Source organism: Dermacentor variabilis, chromosome 1 (assembly GCF_050947875.1).
Source record: "Dermacentor variabilis isolate Ectoservices chromosome 1, ASM5094787v1, whole genome shotgun sequence".
Taxonomy (NCBI): domain Eukaryota; kingdom Metazoa; phylum Arthropoda; class Arachnida; order Ixodida; family Ixodidae; genus Dermacentor; species Dermacentor variabilis.
In genome coordinates this window covers 52,913,956-52,932,728 of record NC_134568.1, presented here as the reverse complement: position 1 = coordinate 52,932,728, position 18,773 = coordinate 52,913,956, and positions in this window count along the sequence as shown.

The following is an 18,773-nucleotide window of genomic DNA, read 5'->3' as shown; positions in this document are numbered from 1 at the left end:
GGATGGGGAAACGGCGCCGCGGTAGCTCAACTGGTTAGAGCATCGCACGCGTAATGCGAAGACGTGGGATCGTTCCCCATCTCTGGGAAGTTGTTTTAGAGCGCAGCTCTTTGGCGTCCGTTCCTGGGTTTCGCGTCGTCGTCGGCGTTGTCGTCGGCCTCGTAACCAGCTCCGCCCCCTTTCATCCCCCCAGCGCTAGCAGCGACCGACTGATACCGCTGGATGCCGCTGACGCCGCTAGAGAGTCAAGATAACGTGACTGCATAGAACACCGTCGCCGCCATGCAGAAAGAGGAGGAAAGGGTCCCCCCCCCCCTGTTCTTGTGTGGCGGATAGGGTGCTCTTCAGTTGCCGACGCGCCGGTTATTTCACGTAGGCCCCGGCACGTAGACGAATACGTGACCACCTTCCCACGGCTAGACCTGGTTCTTAGCGCTGCGGAAGCGAGGGTATCATATTGTTTGTGTCGGCATCGGCGGCGTTGTCCCTGAAACCAACTCCGCAGCTGGGGTTGACTCACTATCGGCGTCAGCGGCATCAGTCAGTCGCTGCTATCTCTTCCCTCCTCTCTTTATCGTGTTGTCCGCTTGCTGCGCGCGCTTCTGCCCCCATCATTTGCCGCTGGGTGTACACGCCGCCCCCCTACCCCCTCTTCCTGCGAGTCTCCGGTTGTCAAAGCGCCGGCTCGAACTTAATTCCTTTCTTCGCTCCTCCTCCAATGCAACCCCTGTGCGGTGGCAATCAGAAAGCCAGATCGGTGGCGGCGGATCTGTATATGTGCACCGCCCGAGCCGAAATTGCCGCTGCCGTTCGCCCTGTGCGGTGGCAATCAGAGAGGCAGATCGGTGGCGGCGGATCTGTATATGTGCCCCGCCCGAGCCGAAATTGCCGCTGCCGTTCGCCACTGCGAAATTATCTGCCAGTTCTTTCTGAGCCATGAGCGAGACGACCGATGGAAGTCCTCCGTCTGCTGCTGCTGCTGCTGCTGCTGCTAAACGAGCTGCCAGAGCAGAGGCCCAGCGCCGTCGCCGTCAGAATCCAGAGGTGCGTGCCGCCGAAGCAGAAGCTTACCGTCGCCGCCGTCGAGATGATCCAGGAGTACGCGTCGCCGAAGCAGAGGCTAAGCGCCGCCATCTATCGAAAAGGTGAAACAGCTTATTTGCTGCGCTCAAATTTCGCATTAGGAAGTAACGTAATCGTCGGTAATTTTTTTCCTCCACTTTCATTGCCATTAATTTATGATTTCTTTATTTCAGTTAGTAAGTACAAGTAATTTCCCTGATGTTGTCCTTGGTGTCTTTGTCTAGCTGTTAGCTTCTCATGATACGTTTTATGATGTTGGGATCATAACTAGCAGCAGCATTTATGTAATAAAATGGATGTTATCTTAGTTCCCACCTTCATGATTTGTGTCTCCTTGTGCGAGGTCCTTGCGCAGAAACTTACCATTAGGATGCACTCTCGTTTCAGCCAAGGTCAACTGTTAGAAATCAAAAGTCACAGTCTTTTCTCCAAGCGGGTTCACAGAGGTGCGAAATTCAAACTGAATTTGTACTTAAATGTGTGCATATGAATTTACGAGGCCTAGTCGTAAGTGTAGGTTGTATTTCAATGTTTTGGCAAGGTCAGGGTCTTGGCATGAGTAATGCGAAAAGGTCAAACTTGCGCAACCCTTAGGTTATAAAGCCACCAAAAAGGACAGGTACGAAAAACAAGGTACAACTAACTTCCCAGTAAAACTTGAAGCAGTGCGAAGAAGACGAAGACAATATTAGAAAACAAACACAACAGGATGAGCGCTGTTATTTGTTGCTAACTGGTTATTCTTGCTAACAAGTTGTTGCTAACTTTTCAGAATCCACATCCTGTTAGGTATGGAATGCGCTAGCTCACCTGATATCCGTCGCAACGAACCGCGGCCAAAATGCGTAATGCGTAATAAATAATTAAAGAAACATTAAAATTGTCTAGTGGCAGGATTCAAACACAGAGCCCCTAGCACGGAAGCCCGACATTGAAACCATCAAGCCACGGTCGCATGCGCTGACAAGCAACATAGAACGCACTTATGAATCCATCACAGGCAAGCCAGTGCCCTGAGGCGCATGGCGCGTTTCGATTTGGCCCCCTCGAAACCCTGAACCGTTGCAATTAGTAGTGATTGTGCGGGTTGCAGCGTCTTCGGTACTTCTAAAAGTATATATTGCTCCGAAATTTATGACAATGAAGGCATACAAAGCATAATAAACGAAGCCAAAAGAACGTTTTAATCCCCAAGCACGAACATCGGACAAATCCATGTAGTTCCCATCATTCCCATGGTGGCTTAACGATTGCAGCGCCAAATTTTCCTATAGTAAATATTGGAGGAAACTATATTTCGTACTACGTTACGATTGAATTATTGTCATGTTGTTGTTCTTTGACGTCTTCAGGTCAGGTGATGGCACTGTAGACAACACAGACATCGGCAAGTAGCCTTAATTCTGTTTTTTATGCCGTTCGGCCGGTCGTTTCTGTAAATGAGAAACAATAGTGGCGAATACTAGCGTTTAAGAACGCCAGATGTAACGTTAGCCAGTGGGGAGTCGTAGTTGTTGTCGGACGTAAGTTGAACACGACCATTTAGAAAGCGTTCCAGCCAATTGAGTAAATTGTCGGGTAAGCCTAGACGCGAGAGTTTAATGAGCAATTCACCGCGGTGGCTTAGCGGCTATGGTGTTGCGCTGCTAAGAACAACTTCGCGGCATCAAATGTCGGCCGCGGCAGCCGCATTTCTATGGCGGCGGTATGCAAAAGGCCTGTGTCCCGTGCATTGGAGGCACATTAAAGATTCTTCGGTGGTCAAAATTAATCCCGAGTCACCCAATACCGTCGTGACTCATAATAAAATCTTAGTTATAGCCTGTTAACTCCCATAATATTATGAAGTGTTTAATGAGCAGATGGTTATACAATACAAAGTTGAACACTTTGGGAAAATCCGAAAAGATAGCGTCAATTTGTGCGTTGCCAGCCATGGATTGTAAGATATTGTGCTTAAGTTCAACGAGCTGAGGGTTCACCGGGATAGACGTTTCCCAAATCTGTGCTGGTGCTTGTAAAAGAATTCCATGGATTCTAATTTGCCTATTAGGTTGGAATGTATAACGTGCTTAAGTAGTTTCGAGCTTGTCAATGATACTGGGTGATAGTTACACTGGAAGCGTTGCCTGACTTGCGAATTTGGATTAGTTTTGCCTTTATCGAATCGTGGGGTACGCCACCGCTGTTCAGTGATTTCGTAAACAGGAGACACAGTATTTGGCTTGGCATTGGATTCGTATTTTTAACAACCTGCTCTTCATATGCTCCGAACCGGCAGAGGAGGAGAACTTAATGGTGTTGGTAAATTTAGCTATGCCAACGGGGTAGAAGTAAATTTCCGGCATTGCCACATCAGAGGAAGATGGGGCACTTTCAGGGGCGTGATCGTTTCTAGGTAATAAGACTGATGCAACATATTCGTTCACAGATGCAGCGCAATGGTCACTTTTTATAGGGTTCAAAAGCTGTCTTCAAATTAGAGGTGATAATGTTGCAAATTCGAGCAGAGGATCTGCCAAAACTTCCTGCGGTTGGAGCACAGAATAGAAAACGAGTTACAAATAGAGAATTTATCTTTAGAAGCAATCAATCCTTTGATATATCCCATAGCACGTAATTTGTATAGCTCCGATTAAACGTTATATCGTGACCTCGTTCGAGAAACACTGGCGCGTGTGCATGTTGGTTTTGATCGACAGGAAGCGGCTTCCTGTGCAGTCACCGCTGTTCTATTCTCTTTGAAAGAAAATGTTTCCAGACGCCATGGGTGCTGCATTGTTTCTGCTTGGTCCAGAGGCGATAGAGGAGTACGTGTGGCCAGATGCTGCAGACGCGCCTTGAACACCCCAAACGCGCCGTGGTGGCTAAGTGGCTATGGTGTTGCGCTTATAAGCAAGAAGTCGCGGAATCTAATGCGGGCCACAGCGGCCGCATTTCTATGAGGTCGAAATGCAGGAACGCCAGCGGCCTGTTCACTGTGGGCAGAATAAAGATCCCCAGGTGCTCAAAATTATTCCGGAGTCCCCCACGCCTCATAATCGAATCATGTTTTAAAGTGCAGCTCATAGGTACCCATTCGTGCGGCGAGCCTAGTCGTTTTCCGACGGCGTCGGCGTTGCCGAGCGAACGAGCGCCTCGAAGAATGAAAATGGACGCGGAGCGCAGCGGGATATGAAACAAAGGCGATAGCGGAGGAGGACGGTGCAGCGGAACCATGATGCTGAAAGCGGTGGAGGCGCGGAGGGGAGACGGTCCACGCATGCGTAAAGTTGCTGGCTACATAGGCACCCGCAGCCGCTTGGGCGATCTCATCTGCGCTCCCGAGGGAAGGGGGGCAGGGTGGCGTGAGGTGGGGAGGGCTACGCTCGTCCGCGGCGTCAGCTACTGAGGTCAGTCCGTGGTACTAGGGTGTATGACGGGGACCACTGCTCCCGCAAAGGGCAATAGCGAGCGTACGAGTAAAGCTTGATGTGACGCTCCCTTGGGTGTTGTCGCCGCTGACACTGGTGGCACGATTTCCCCGTGACGAAGGGCCGCTCTCGTCGTTGGAGAAACGAAAGCGTGAGGAGGAAATCGTAGTGCCACGCAAGATGGGCTGTGCGGAAACGATGGCTACGGTATGGCGCCAGAGTGGCGCACGTCGTCTCTATAGAAGCGAAGCGCTGCATGAGCGGAGGTCTGTCTGCGGCAGCTGCTCTGAATCGCTCTCACGCGTCACCCATGCCTGTGTCTTACGATCTCCAGATTAGTGAGACAGTCGCGCCACACTTCGCTCCATTTGGAACGTGCCGCACGAGACTGATTGTCAGCGCTAGCCAATATGTCGGAAATGGGTTCACGTATAGAGCTGCGCTCAAATTTTGCATTAGGGAGTAACGTAATCTTCGTGAATTTTTGGCACTTCAAATCCCAGAATTCAATTCCTTGAGTCTGAGAGCCTACACTTGCTTTCTGCAATACAAACTTCAATGAGCAAATGGTGCTCCCGAGGGGTAGCAGCGCGGATTGAGACTTGTGGAGGGCAATCGCGTCATGTGGTTTCACGTGGATGAGTTGCGAACTCTAAATGCGTATATATTCTTTACTCATTTTGTGCTCCCGTATTATTGAAGGCCGAGGACTGCAACGCCACCGCACGTAAGGGACGGAAAGCGCACTGCCATCGCGTATGTGCGCCTTCATAATCGGGCTTTATCAAGTTGAAGGCTCGAAAGAGAGAGCGCTCATTCGCATTTGCGCAAGTGCTAAGTGTAAACAACGTCTCATTACTTATCACACTTTGTTGGCCTCTCAAGGATACCAAAGGGGCAGCGGGGAAACCAAGATGGTGCTTGGACTGGACCGTTAGTTGAGTGTTGACTGAGGGCCGCCGCATGCCGGGGGTACATGGGCACAAGATCCCTAGTCCTAGATCGGCCCAAGATCGCTACTCGAACTGAGTAGTCCGGGGGTGCGGAGCACAACGACGAATCCACTGGCAGCATTCAGGATTACAAATACCTGCTAATCCTTGCCGGGAAGACCGGTTTTATGGAGCTTGGTCTTCTCCTTTGGCGAAATAGGAAAGCAACGCGGTTGACGACAGCACCGGTCCTGCCTCGTTCCTGCCGACAATGAGACGCCCGAAGGGATTTAAAGGGATACTGAAGCGAAACAATAAATCAGTTTAGACTGATGAAGCATTGTCTCTGAACCCTGCAGGCAGTGATTTAAAAAAAAATTCTTTGGTTATTAGATGAGAAAATGAAGGTCCAAGTATCAGTATTTGAATTTCGCGCCTAAACCCCAGCGCCGGTACGTCACGTGACGTCAGGGCTTCCAAAGTATGTTTTAGCATTTGGACCGCGTTGGCTGAATAAAGGTTCCCGAAACTTGCCATGTTTAATACTTGGTTCCTTTAGAACACAATGTGGTCAATCTGTACCGCTATATATAGTTAGTAGGCTCTAGAAGACGCCATAAATATCCATGACGTCACAGCCCCCAGGTGCGGGAACTTAAGTAGGCGTCGCCACCCGTATTTCGTTCTTGCGCTTTTTCTGGCTTACCAGACGTCTTATCGTTGTAAGAGTGGTGTTTTTGGTGTTGTAGAAAGGTAATTTACTGATGCAGAAGAAATCATTTTTCACTTTAGTGTCCCTTTAAGGCAGAGCCGGCCTATTGTTAGCGATAGAGTCGCCACTAACCACCCCGTCGATATGGTGCGCACTGCGGCTCCGCTACTGTATGCTATTACCTGCTATTTTGTACATGCAGTATAAAGCTTTTTGTCTCCTCCTCCTCCGCTTCAAGAGTCCATCTCTGGTCTTCCACCCCGAGCCGCAATTTTGAATGGCAGCTATGGGATTTGCGAAGCAGTATCTCAACAGCGGATGGCAAGCTGCGAGATATGAGGCCAGGAGACGCTTGATACACCGCTCGAAGGCAACGACGAGATCGACTGGCGTCAACCACTTCGGCTGGGTGAGTGCTTTCCTGCCGCAAGACCTCTCTATCGCAGACAGATGAGGGTGTTTTGTTTTTGTTTTTCGGTAGACTATGAATTAGTGGCAAGCAACACGAGGAACGAGATCGCGATGGAGAAATTCAAAGTTCAGAACCTCATTAAAATTTGAGAGGAGTTAGGCATCTCTGCCGGCTCCACAAAAACATGCAAAGCGATTCTCGATGTGATGCGTGTAGAGGACGTGACGGTCGAGAGGCGAGAGGCAACGCGACTGCACGCTCTTAGGATGAAGGAGCTTGATCGGGAAATTGAAGCGCAACATTGCCAGAGAGCCTGAGGCTATCTTCACACCTTCAGAACAGGCGGAGATATTGTTATATTTATCTATGATTTTGAATGAGTGTGTGAAGAAGTGTCAGCCGCGTTACGCGTCAGCCGGGACTTCTGGTCCAAGTAGTTGGTCACGTTGCTCCCGTCTAAAGCCACGAGTGTTTTGGAACACCTGCTTGGTGTGGAGAACCTTGATGTGGAGAGCCAAGCCGACTGCGAAGGCCAAGATAGCAACAACCGCCGAGCTTGTCGAGGACAGACGGCCTGTTGAGATAGCTAATAGCTGAGGAGGCGCAGGAAATTTTGCAGTGCCATGGGTAAACACGCTATGAGAGCAGCGCGAGCACAATGTTGTTTCGCTGTCTAGAGAGGCCGCTATAGAAACAGCGGCCGACAGTGGCTCATTTGATTTTGATGGCAGCTATAAAATCCGGCAATTTGAGGAAAGACCTCAGGGCGCACCGGCCAACGCAGATGGTGTCGGATGCAGTCAGGTTCTGTCAGAGGCACAGACACCTAGCAATGACCATGAGCCTGGCTTGGTTTTGCCGCCCGGACCGTTATCGTTGCGGCGAGAATTCAGCGTACCTGGGAGTACGAGTGCCGAGACCGCAAGCTTTGTCAGCCGCACCGAGGGCAAACGATGAAGGCGCAAGCCGAGAAAGTTGGACACGGGCGGCGTTCCAAACCGGGTCAAGCGCATCAGCCACCGAGACATTAAGAAAAAAAAAAGCCGAGCACGGTAAACCCTGAGCTTAGGCGGTTGTCGAAATCTAGAATAGGCGTGACGCGCGTCAGGAAAGAAATATTTTCACAGAAATACAACCGCCACAAATGCCGCCTATTCTCAGGGGTGTCAAAATATTGTAGACAGAGAAACGCAGCGACGCGTCGAGTATGCTCGAAAGTCCGCTTCAATCGCCGTTCCCGTCCTGTCGGAAAAGAAGGCGACTGCCTAGAGGACGAAGGGACAGCGTGTAGGCGGGTCCTTGAATGCTCCGCCCGTCCAGAATTTGGAGGCCGCAGGTCGAAGGTCGCAGGTGCTTCGGGCAACTTAGTTTTGTTCTTGTCTCGCGATTGGACAGTGCGCAGACTCACGATTGGTCGACCCACTTGAGCGCGTCTGAAAAGGTGTCTTTGCGCACACCGACCGATGCACGGTACGTTGAAAGCCCCATCTGTTATTTGTAATTTATGTATTCATTTCTTTTTTTTTTCTTTGCGCAAAGTTGAGTCCAATGTTGAGCGTATGAAAGGATTGAGGTGTTAAAAAGAACATACTGTTTTATGCTCTGGTCTTTTCTGTTCGCGAGACACAAATATTTTTTAGTTTGTGAGTGAGTGAGCGAAGCAACTTTATTATGAATGCCTGCAAAGCGATTAGCCTTCCCCTGTAAGGGAGACGTCACAGTGACGCGGCCATGATGTCTTCCCGGCGTGTGGCGCCTCTACTCCGGCCGTGGCCGCAGTACTCCTTTTGTTCGACGGCGCCTGCCCCTCTTTTGGAGTGGCAGCCTCCCTCCGGTTTCGCTCGGTCGTTGCCTTTCGAGGGCCGCCGAGATCTGCTGGACAGCCTGAATTTTTTTACTGAGATCTGTTTGCTGAAAGCTCGAGTAGAGAAAGCGGCAGTTTTCCTTTTCTTTGTTTTATTTACGCATATGTACGCTAGCAAGAGCCTAAATGCTTAATTTTGATTGTAACTTGATCTATATATCGTATGCTTTGGTTGGAAGTGTCAGTGTAGAATTTAGATTCACCTTTGTTCTTATGTCGTTCGTGGGAGTTTGAGTATTTGTTTCATTGTTTGGTAGAACAATTTCGTGCTTTAAAAATGTGGTACTCATTTTTCCGAATGCATTTCCGAATGCACTAAGCGCAGGGTTATTTCGATTGGTGCTTACAGTTGTAGGATGTCGTTCGGTACTTTTGCGAAGTGGCGCCCAAGCACACAGATTGGCAGCGCCCAACCTTTGCCTCATGGCTTTCGGGGGCAAAATGAAGTCATCTTGGGGAATCTTGCTTTTTAACAACCCACCCGCGTTACAGCCGAGAATCGCTTACAAAACCATTCAGATTGGATTGGTTCTGTCACGCGCTAAAAATTAGGGTACGTAAGGTATGAGGAATTTTCTCTCGGATACGCGTCTCGTGTTGTTGGAATCCATTTTTTTTTTTCGTTTAGCGCTGCCAGGTTTTGGACAGTTCTTTGTTTATTGATTTTTGTCTGGCGGTTTGAAGCGCATTCGGAGGGTGCTTGCTTTTGCCGAAGTGGTTTGGCGTTGTTGATTCTCGGTCGTTCCAGTGGACCTTCTCAGGGCCAAGCAGCAGGGAGGATCCCTGGCGCAAGAAGCGGCAAAGCCTCTGCATCCAATGCGTCAACGACGTCGCTCAACTAGCGCATCCGATCGTCCGAGCTGCGTTCGACAGCTCAACTTCTGGATGCATTATCGGGCGGCAGGGGTGCTGTTGTGCCCCATTGCGTGCCTACATCGAGGCAATGGGCGCTCCCCCCTCCCTACCTCGTTCTTCTGATGTGGATGCCCTTGGTGACAACCGGCGAAGTTCGAGGAAATTGCCGAACCTTTCCCGTGGGTCCAAATGAGTATCCCGGAGGCAGAGAGCACAACAACGAATCCACTGGCAGCATTCAGAATTACAAATAACTGCTGACCCTTGCCTGGGAGACCGGATTTATGTAGCTTGGACTTTTCCTTCGACGAAAGCGGAAAGCGGCGCAGTTGACGTATCAGTCCTGCCTCGTTCCTACCGGCAATGGGACGCCCAAAGGGGTTTAAGGCAGAGCCGGCCCATTGTTAGCGAGAGAGTCCCCACTAGCCGCCCCGTCGGTCAGCTGCGCTCGAAGGCACCGCTACCTGTTTGCTATTACCTGCTATATGTACATAATGTATAAAGCTTTTTCGTCTCCTCCTCGTCCGCTTCAAGAGTCCGTCACTCATCTTCGACCCCGAATAACAACATCTTACAGCCGAGCGCAAGCAGCAACTACGTACCGAGGATACGGCAGCCTACAAAGCAGTCGTTAAATGTACCATTGTGATTAACCCAGTGATGAACACCTGGGCCGTACGTTTCAGCTTTGCTGGTTAATCATCTGCGCGGAGTGCTTGGGCGCGGATTTTTTTATGTGTTTTTTACGTGTTTCACAGCGAGACAACGAGCATATCGAATGAGCTACTCGGGGCATTCACGTTGTAGGCACAAGGCGTGTCGGTGTGCTTCCCTTCCCTGCCCTGCAGTGGCGCTGTAGTCGTCAGTCGTCCGCAGTTGAATAACGACCACGACAAATGAAAAGAAATGAAAAAGGAAAAGATAGCCTAGGTAGCGAGAACAAACGTATAGCTTTAAAGTTTCGGAAGAATAATGATCGATAAGCGACAGCAGCAGCATACTTAAAAATTAACGAAAAGCAAATAACAGGGGACACAAAAAGCATACAGACAAAAATTGAGTCTTTCCTATCGGTCGGCGATTACAACTAACTGGTAGGTGTCACAAAGGAAGAGATAAGACCAACATGGTTAAAAAAGCGTTAGAATGGAAAGAGAAAACAGCGGGAGGGGTGGAACAAGGAAATAAAGCAAGCTATAGAAGAGCGTTAGCAGGAGTCTGGGGATAAACAGAGAAGCCGAAAACTAAGGCTTATATGTGGAAAAGGTACTGCTTAGATGGAACAAGTATCGGGAAAAGAACAGGGTGGCGAGTGAACTAGTGCAAGAAAAATATTAATGTACAAGATGGAAGGCGTTCGGCCGAAGGCTGCCGTGCCTGTCGGCGAGCGGCAAAGTGGAGATAAACTAAAGAGAAAGTTAACGAAGGCAGGGAAAATGCCCCCGCTCGCCAAGGAAGACGCCAAAATCATAATTCGCCCCATGGGCGGGCTCGAAGTATCCAGGGTCGGAGCAACCACCGTTGACAGAGCAGTAATGGAGGCGACAGGGATCAAGGATGCTAAGGCAGGGGCCGACGTAATCTGCCCGAACTTGCAGCAGAACATTGTGGTGGTCAGCACTCCAGATCGAGAGAATGCAATGAGGTACACCAGAATCAAGGTGATCGAAGTGGCGAACAACTCCTACGCAGTCAGCGCATACGAGGCGGTTCCGCATTGTACGTGCAAGGGTGTGTTCAGGGGCATCTCGTAGGTGACGGTTCGGGGAATCTAGACAGGAACAGCGTTCACGAAAGGAACCCCCTGGCGTTGGGTGCCAAGAGGATCAAGAACACGGGAACTCTCATCGTGGCTTTCGACGGCTTGAGGTTGCCGAACTTTGCGCGTTACGGACCAGTGGTAGTGCGATGCTTTTTTGTACCGCAAGAAGGTGGACAATTGCAACGCGTGTGGCAAGCTGGGTCATCGAGCCCGGCTTGGCTAAGTCATTTGCAGGTTTTGCGAGGTTATGGTAGGCTTGGCTAAGTTGTTTCTAGGTTTTGTGAGGTTATGCTAAGTTGCTGCCTTGGCGGGCTTGACGCTGGAAGTTTTCGAGCAGTCGCTGGCCGGGATCGCTTTCTTGGCGACGTCGAGCGTTCAGGCGTAAATTCTCGCGTTCCATGGACTGAAACTCGGGATCCTCGACTCGGCGTAGCCTCTTCTCAGCCAAACCTACGACACAGTGCTCCAGATCAACTCGGCGGCGACGCATCGCTTCTCGCTTGGCAGGACGGCGCACTTCCTGGTAAGCCGCTTCTTCTTCAAGCATCTGGACTTTCTTCAGTCTTCCCATGGCAGCAGCCCGCACGCACGGAGTAGAGGAGGCGAGAGGTGTGTCGCCGCGCCGGCTGTTCAGAGCTTTTACTCGCCTGTGACGTCACGACTCCGCCCTACGTGCGTGGGTGCTAGGAGGTTACGTGGCTCGGTGCTGTCGTAGGTGGATGCTAGGTAACGCGAGGCGATGCACAGCTGGGCTGAGTTTTCTGGTAACGCTCCATGGCGGAAATAAAAGCTTAAACAGCTCCGCTGTTAAAAATATGCGTCATCGGAAGCGTAACTTTTTAATAAAGCAAACCTTTCTGTGTACTTCCCTAACCAATAGGTAGGCACAAAAGATCAGACTATCGCCATCTCGCTGATTTGCCTAATGATGATAGGGCGACGTGCGTGCAAGGGAGAGGATTTCGCTGGATCCCAACAGCAAACACTTTTGTGTTTAAAAAACAGGGAATAAATTGATAAAACCCGAGTCGTTACAGGCATACGTCTCTACAATATTGATGTTGAGGAAGAAAGAAGATCCAGGAGGAGACAGGCGGAGTGCTAGACTCGGATAGCTGTAGTAAAACCTGATTGGTCCAAGCAGGCTATAGGTGTTTCTTGTCGCCGTCACGTTGCAAAGGGGATGTTAATAAAATGTTCATCACCATCGTTCTTGGAGCAGGTTGTCATATAGGCCTCCGGGGCACATATAAAGCAAATTAGAGGACCCAGTTAAAACCATTGTCGAGTAGGAAGATTAAATGCGCTTTCTTAGCGGTGTCACAGAGGCCGCGCTGGTCCATTGTTCAAGGTACAAATACATCTCACAGCACACGGCGTGATCTGCGACGTACCTTAAGTTAAATCGAGTAACAGCGCAAGAGCGAGGACGGACAGAAGGAAACGGACGAAGCGCTGGTTTCAACTGCGAAAGTGGTTCTGAGGTGTATAAGCCTGTTGCAAGGGTAGAATAAGTCAGCAAATCAGCTTGTCATCCCGTTTACTGCACACAGGGCAGGGGGCATGGTGGTGATCTTAACCGTCCAACTTTAGACAGGTAGTACTTTGGGCTTCCAACATTCGTAAAAATACGGCGTAGGCCGCAGGATCACGCGTGTGGAGATTACATGACCTTAATAACTGGTATACTGGACCATAAGGACGAATAAAGACCCTGCTGCTTCTCGCTGTCGGCCCCGATGGCACGCCTTTGAGTGCCGCACGGAAAAAGCACAACTGCTATAACGCCACTTTTAGAAAAAGATGTCGGGAGTTGCTTTGAAGACTTGTGCGCTGAACCATCAACACTGTCAGCGTGTACATTCGCCGCTATGCCAGTGTGACAAGGCAGTCACCGCTGTGCAATTTTGTGCAGCGAACCACAGGGTTCAGTATGCAAATAGTAAGGTGCTTGATAGGGTGTTTTGACTTCACACATAGAAGTGCGGTTCGACAGTCTGTAAAGATGCAGCATCAAAGACATGCCATTCATAAATACAAGCACTCATTATCTTCGACGAGAGTATGGCAGTTAGAATGCCTAAATCATGCTTACGACATGATTTGAGGGGCGGAAGAAAGCGCTATGTACCAATAAATAGGTAAATTCTAATAATTAACCATTGCTTATTTACTTTCGGCTCAATTTTTCTATAGCAGAGTTCACGCTTGGTGCCTGTCAAGCCACGTACACCTAACAGGAATTCCGAGGCCGCCAGCAATTTTCAAATATTAATCCGCCAACGTCTGCTGCAAAATACATTTGCGTGTCATTCTATATTTTTCCCTTATAGCTCATTCAAGCCCCGCTGGAGCACAAAACACAGTAGTGCACGTATTAGTGACGGTGACGAAAGCAGCAAAAATGGGAATGACGGAACTAGCGTTTTATTCTGTGAACCTATGCTCTCAAAAAAAAGCCACACTCAAAGTACGGCTGAAGCAGTGAACACAGTCGGCAATCGTCAAAAATCTGATCCGCCGGTCAACCGGGTCGGCTTTTATGCACAAGTCATCCAAGTTTCCAGAGAAATCGCTGGTGCCCGCATGTGTTTCAGAAAGCTCTACACAATTAGCGTCGCACACTCAATCACATAACACAAGCTTCGGTGACCACAGAACCATCGTTAACATTCGAGAAACTTCAGATACATGCGAACGCGTCCCGCGCTCAGCGATAAAATTTGTTAGACGGTGAAAAGTGCTCACCCGTAAAAGATAAACAAATCCACGTGTCAATGCCCCCTCTTAAAAAGCACCGTCCTGATGCTACAACTAGGCAAGCGAAACACAAAAGGACACTTAATAAACAAAAGTAACAAAACAACAAAGAAACAAAGTCCAAAGTAACATAATCCAAAAGAAATCTAAAGTTCAGCTATGCAAAACTCTAAAGTTCGTTAGCACTAGTAGAACGGCTTAAGTAACACAACATGGACTGCTTCAGGTCGTGAGCGGCGGCGCTGTGATAGCGAAATGCTGTCTGACATGACCTCATATAGTCGAGTGCGCCAATGTATCGGATGATCTTGTAGCGTCCGAAATAGTGGCGTAAAAGCTTCTCGCTAAGTCCTCGTTCGCGTATTGGGGTCCAAACCTAAACAAGGTGACCAGGCTGATACTCGACGTAGCGGCGCCGAAGGTTGTAGTGTCGGATATCGGTCTTCTGCTGGTTTTTGATCCGCAGGCGGGCGAGCTGTCAGGCTTCTTTGGCGCGCAGGAGTTAGGTGGCGACGCCAAGATTTTCTTCGTCGGTGACGCGCGCCAGCATAGCGTCGAGACTCGTCGTCGGGTTCCTGCCGTAAACCAGCTTGAACGGCATGATCTTTGTTGTTTCTTGCACCGCCATGTTGTAAGCGAAGGGTACATACGGCAGGATGGCATCCAACGTCTTATGCTGGACGTCGACGTACATTGCTATAGCACGTCGTCCAGGGCTTTATTCAGGCGCTCCTTAAGACTATTCGACTGCGTGTGGTAGGCAGCTGTCCCCGGCCTCGGAAACGCCGCCGCTTCAGTGGCAGAGGTAATTGGCGCCATCCATCAGGAGGGCGGGAAAGCAACTCCGCTTCCTTTGCACCACATCCTAGATCGGCACGGATGGGCGCGCGCCGATCTAGGAGGCCGTACCCTTTCGCCCCTGCTCTCAACTCATCTGCCCTTGCCCTCCCCCGCAACTCCCCTCACTCTACACTGTCCGCGCGCGCGCCCGCCAGCCACGCGAGCTTAGTCTGCTGCATGCAGTTTCATGTTTCGTTATCTGCTGTCATTGGGAAGCGTGCGCCATAGAGTAACGTAGTAAACGTAAATAGTGGACACGCCCATAGGCGCCTGCGGCCGACTTTGGCTCTCAGCGCACCTAGCGTAATCGGCGAAACGCGTCAGACTCCAAGATGGACGCGCACGCCGCCGAATCTCGGAGGCCCTAATTTCAGTTTCGCTTTTTTTTGTGACCCTTAATGTTGCTTAAATGGAGTGATCTTATGCAGGCGCTTGTGCCGCTGTTTATATGTTGTGACGACGAGCGCGCAAAGGTGTTTCACTTCATGTTAGTTTCATTTAAATTCGCATTTACTATTTCAAGCTGTAACTAAGCGCAACAATCATGCAAACTGTTGAGGAAGTAGAACTTTATCGTTGAAGATATTGTACGTGCAGTAACTCACGCCAAAAGGTGTATCGTAAATAAATATCTCATGTTCTTTAAAGGGCCACTAAAGGTTACTATTAAGTGAACGTGGGCTGTTGAAATACCATCCCAGAAACCTCGAAACGCTTGTTTCGGGCCAAGGAGAGACTTATTTTAAGAGAAAATGCGTTCTGAAGCATCCGCGTACCTCTAGCGCAGTTCAAATCGCCCGCCCTCCGATCGAGGAGTACTGACATCATGGTCTCATAGTGACGTTGCGCCATCGGTGAATAGAACGGCGTCCGCAGACGGCGCTACGGCTTTTCTGCGCAAAACGCAAACGCGTGGCCAGAAACAGAGCCAAGACAGAGCCGACAGCAGAGCGAAAGCGGGAGTATGGTGGCTAGCGGAAGGAGAAACGCGTGACCATAAGCTGGTACTTTATTCTATGACGCAAACTTCGACGATCGTCGCAATGGACCCTGACAACGACAGATTGGCTCGCGATGCTGGGCTCAACTTCCGCCATTTGAACACTGACGATCGCGACCTGCTGCTGAGGGCTCGCGCTGCCGGCGTCGTTGCGTACTACGACGGCGGCCTCGACACCGGCTCTCCGGAGCGGGAAAGCAACGAGGGCTTCCCACGACATCACAAGGACGTGGCATTCTCACTGTTTGTTCGAAATGAAAGTTTCGCGAGCCAGCAGAACCCGCCCAGCACGACGCGATAATGAAACTACTGAAACTCCAAAGCGTGCGCGGCGCAGAGTCGAGCGCGCAGAGTCGAGCGAAAACGAATTCGACCACCCATACTACTGAAGGGCAACGTCAAAATGTTTTTTTTCTTAGAATCGAATAGACGTAGAGAAGTAGCATTTTCTTCCGTCTTATAATCGAATGAAATGATATTTTAATACGAGTAGTTGAGTATTAGTAACACAAATTATGAGGAGTGCTTTCGTCATCGGGCTGGTACCGGAATGTCGCTGGGGGGTCTCAAATCGTGTCATGCATTTACCTCGATTTCTCGGTTACTAAAGCTCTGTTCGCGATTAGATTGACGCCTTAGACGTTCTAGAACATTGCTCTGCCACTTTAACTTGACTTTCTGGTAACCTTTAGTGTCCCTTTAAATATAAATCAACTTGATGCAAAGTCAATAACAGGAAAATAGCAGACAATGTATTGCAGAAAGACTGTAAGAAGCAGATACATCAAAACGGGAAGAACCAGCGAAATGCAATAGGGGTGTCACACGGTGCACTTTTAAACGCGATCAAGCCCAATCCAATTTGAATTTCTCGGTCGCGATTGGTTCTTTTGCACAAGCTGCACGACGGAGCCCATAGCAGTCGAGAATTTCGATCCATATCGGACTTGATCGCGGTCGAAAGTGGTCGTGTGACACCGGTATAATGGAGAATAGATGGAAATTAATGGCGTTATGGCAATAACTTTGCACAAGCAAAACGCATACAAGGCGTGTTGCCACTATCCAGATAATAAAAAAAAAAGATACTGCAAATACATTTAAGGCAGAAAGCTGGGCTAGTTGGTGGTTATTCGTATAAGTGGCCATTGCACTAGCGCGTAAAAAAGGACACTGAGAGGAACATAAAAAGGACACACCGAACGCTACTGGTCGGTGTTCTAGCGTTCAGTGTGTCTTTTTCCATGTTCCCGTCCGTATCCTTTTTTAGGCGCTAGTGCAATGTCCCTTCATACGAACATGCACATACACGCCAGCAATTAATTTGCCCAAACTGGGATTGTTTCCGAAAGAAAAAATTATGACATTTTTTTCTTCTATTTCTGCGAAGGAGGGTGAATTAGAGTAGTAAAATTATGTGAATGGTTGCGTGCCGAAATAAAATGGCTGCAACCAGCGTGCTCATCTCGAATAAGTAAGCCAGTGTGTCCGTCATTAAACAGCTGCAATTGAGCACTTAGTGTTGGAGGTCATCACCTGCTGTCTTCGAAGCCTTGCAATCGTCTTCTGATATTTGAAATTTTGCCATTGAGTATGCATGATGTCCTTTGGCTGTACAGTGTATTTTGAGGAAATGATGAGATTTCTGCAATACGTAAAATGACAGACAGAAGATAAGCAATACTGGAAGCTTCAAAGCTACTGAATGTAGACGCTACGTTCCTTCGTATAAGCAATACTGGAGCCTGCAAAGCTTTATAATGGAGATGCTGCGTTCGTTCATGCAATGCGTATTTTTTTTTTGTTAAGGAAGCACTGTTATAAAGGCTAAGAAACAAGGAACTTTCTACGGTGACGACTCCATACACAATTAAAACATGAGAACACGTATTTTCAGCCCAATGCAGAACAGCTAACAACGCTCGAGCGCACATAGCCTGCTACAGAGGTTGGGAGAGAGCGCATTATTGCCATACTGCAAATATTGCACGTGTACCGCTTTAGAAATAGCTGCATTTCTCTTGCAAAAGTAGAGCACTATACTTTTTTAAGCAGTCGCTGCGCGTAACATAAAGCTCTCTGCCCCGAACGGCATGTGTTCGTAGGGCGCATTTCTTAAGGAACCATTTTATTTTCTAACTACGTCATTGTATCGAACGTGCCTCGCAGCTCGAATGCTGCCGCGTCGCTGTTATCGATAGCATCACTGCTCATTGTTGGCATAAAAGAAAGAATGCGAAATGAAAGTCAGTGTAGCAAATGGGCAGCAGCTGCTCATGGCTGCAAGGCCGCCGTCACTCGTTCATGCGGCTAACAGTGACATAACGAAATGCGAAGAGAATAAGCCGTTAGCAACGCGCAGAAGAACTTGCTGTGGCCTTACCATGAAACGGCAACGAAGCAGACGCTGGCAGAAGAACCCAACAACAATCCTCAGGTGCATTTTACAGAAAGAGCTCCGGCGGCGCGGCCTGACTAGGCTTCGCACGTGTTGGGTCGTGCCCAGTGGTCGTGCTGCCTGTCAAGCTGCTAGTCGCAGCCACAGCCGCGTTTTTCTTGATGTGCTCTGCCACCTGGTGGAATCGGCGAAGCTCCATAGCTCGGCCGCGAAACGGCTCGAGTGTCCACTCTTGTCGTTCACTACGTTACTCCATGCGTGCGCTGCTGTGTCTTGACCAACGGGGGCAGTTTCGTCAGTTTCGTGGTTCTCTGCAGCTATGTGCTTCTGCTCCGCGATGTTTCTCCTGTTCCACCACTTGCACCGCTCTTGAATCGTGTATTGGTGCACGAGTACCTCAACAACACGCCCTGCAAGGTTCTTCCGGGAGCCTAAAGACAACAGCTGAGCGCGCAGACCCAAGGACATCAGGAGGCGCATGCACATTACACGAACACGGCCCTGTGCACGTGTGTGCTCCATGATGCTCCGTACATCGTTGCGCCTTGATTGTGCTACACTTCCCTCTTAGCGGTAGAGAAAGCTGACAAATACATGTTCCTCATCATTGTCACGTGGTCTATGACTTGTTTTTCTGTGCCACGTCTCATTCTTCAACTTCAGTAGCTCGCCCAGCTTTCAGTCCGCCCTCAGTGCTTTTTCTGTGTGTCACCGTTTTGCAGATGTACCAACAGCTGAAAAA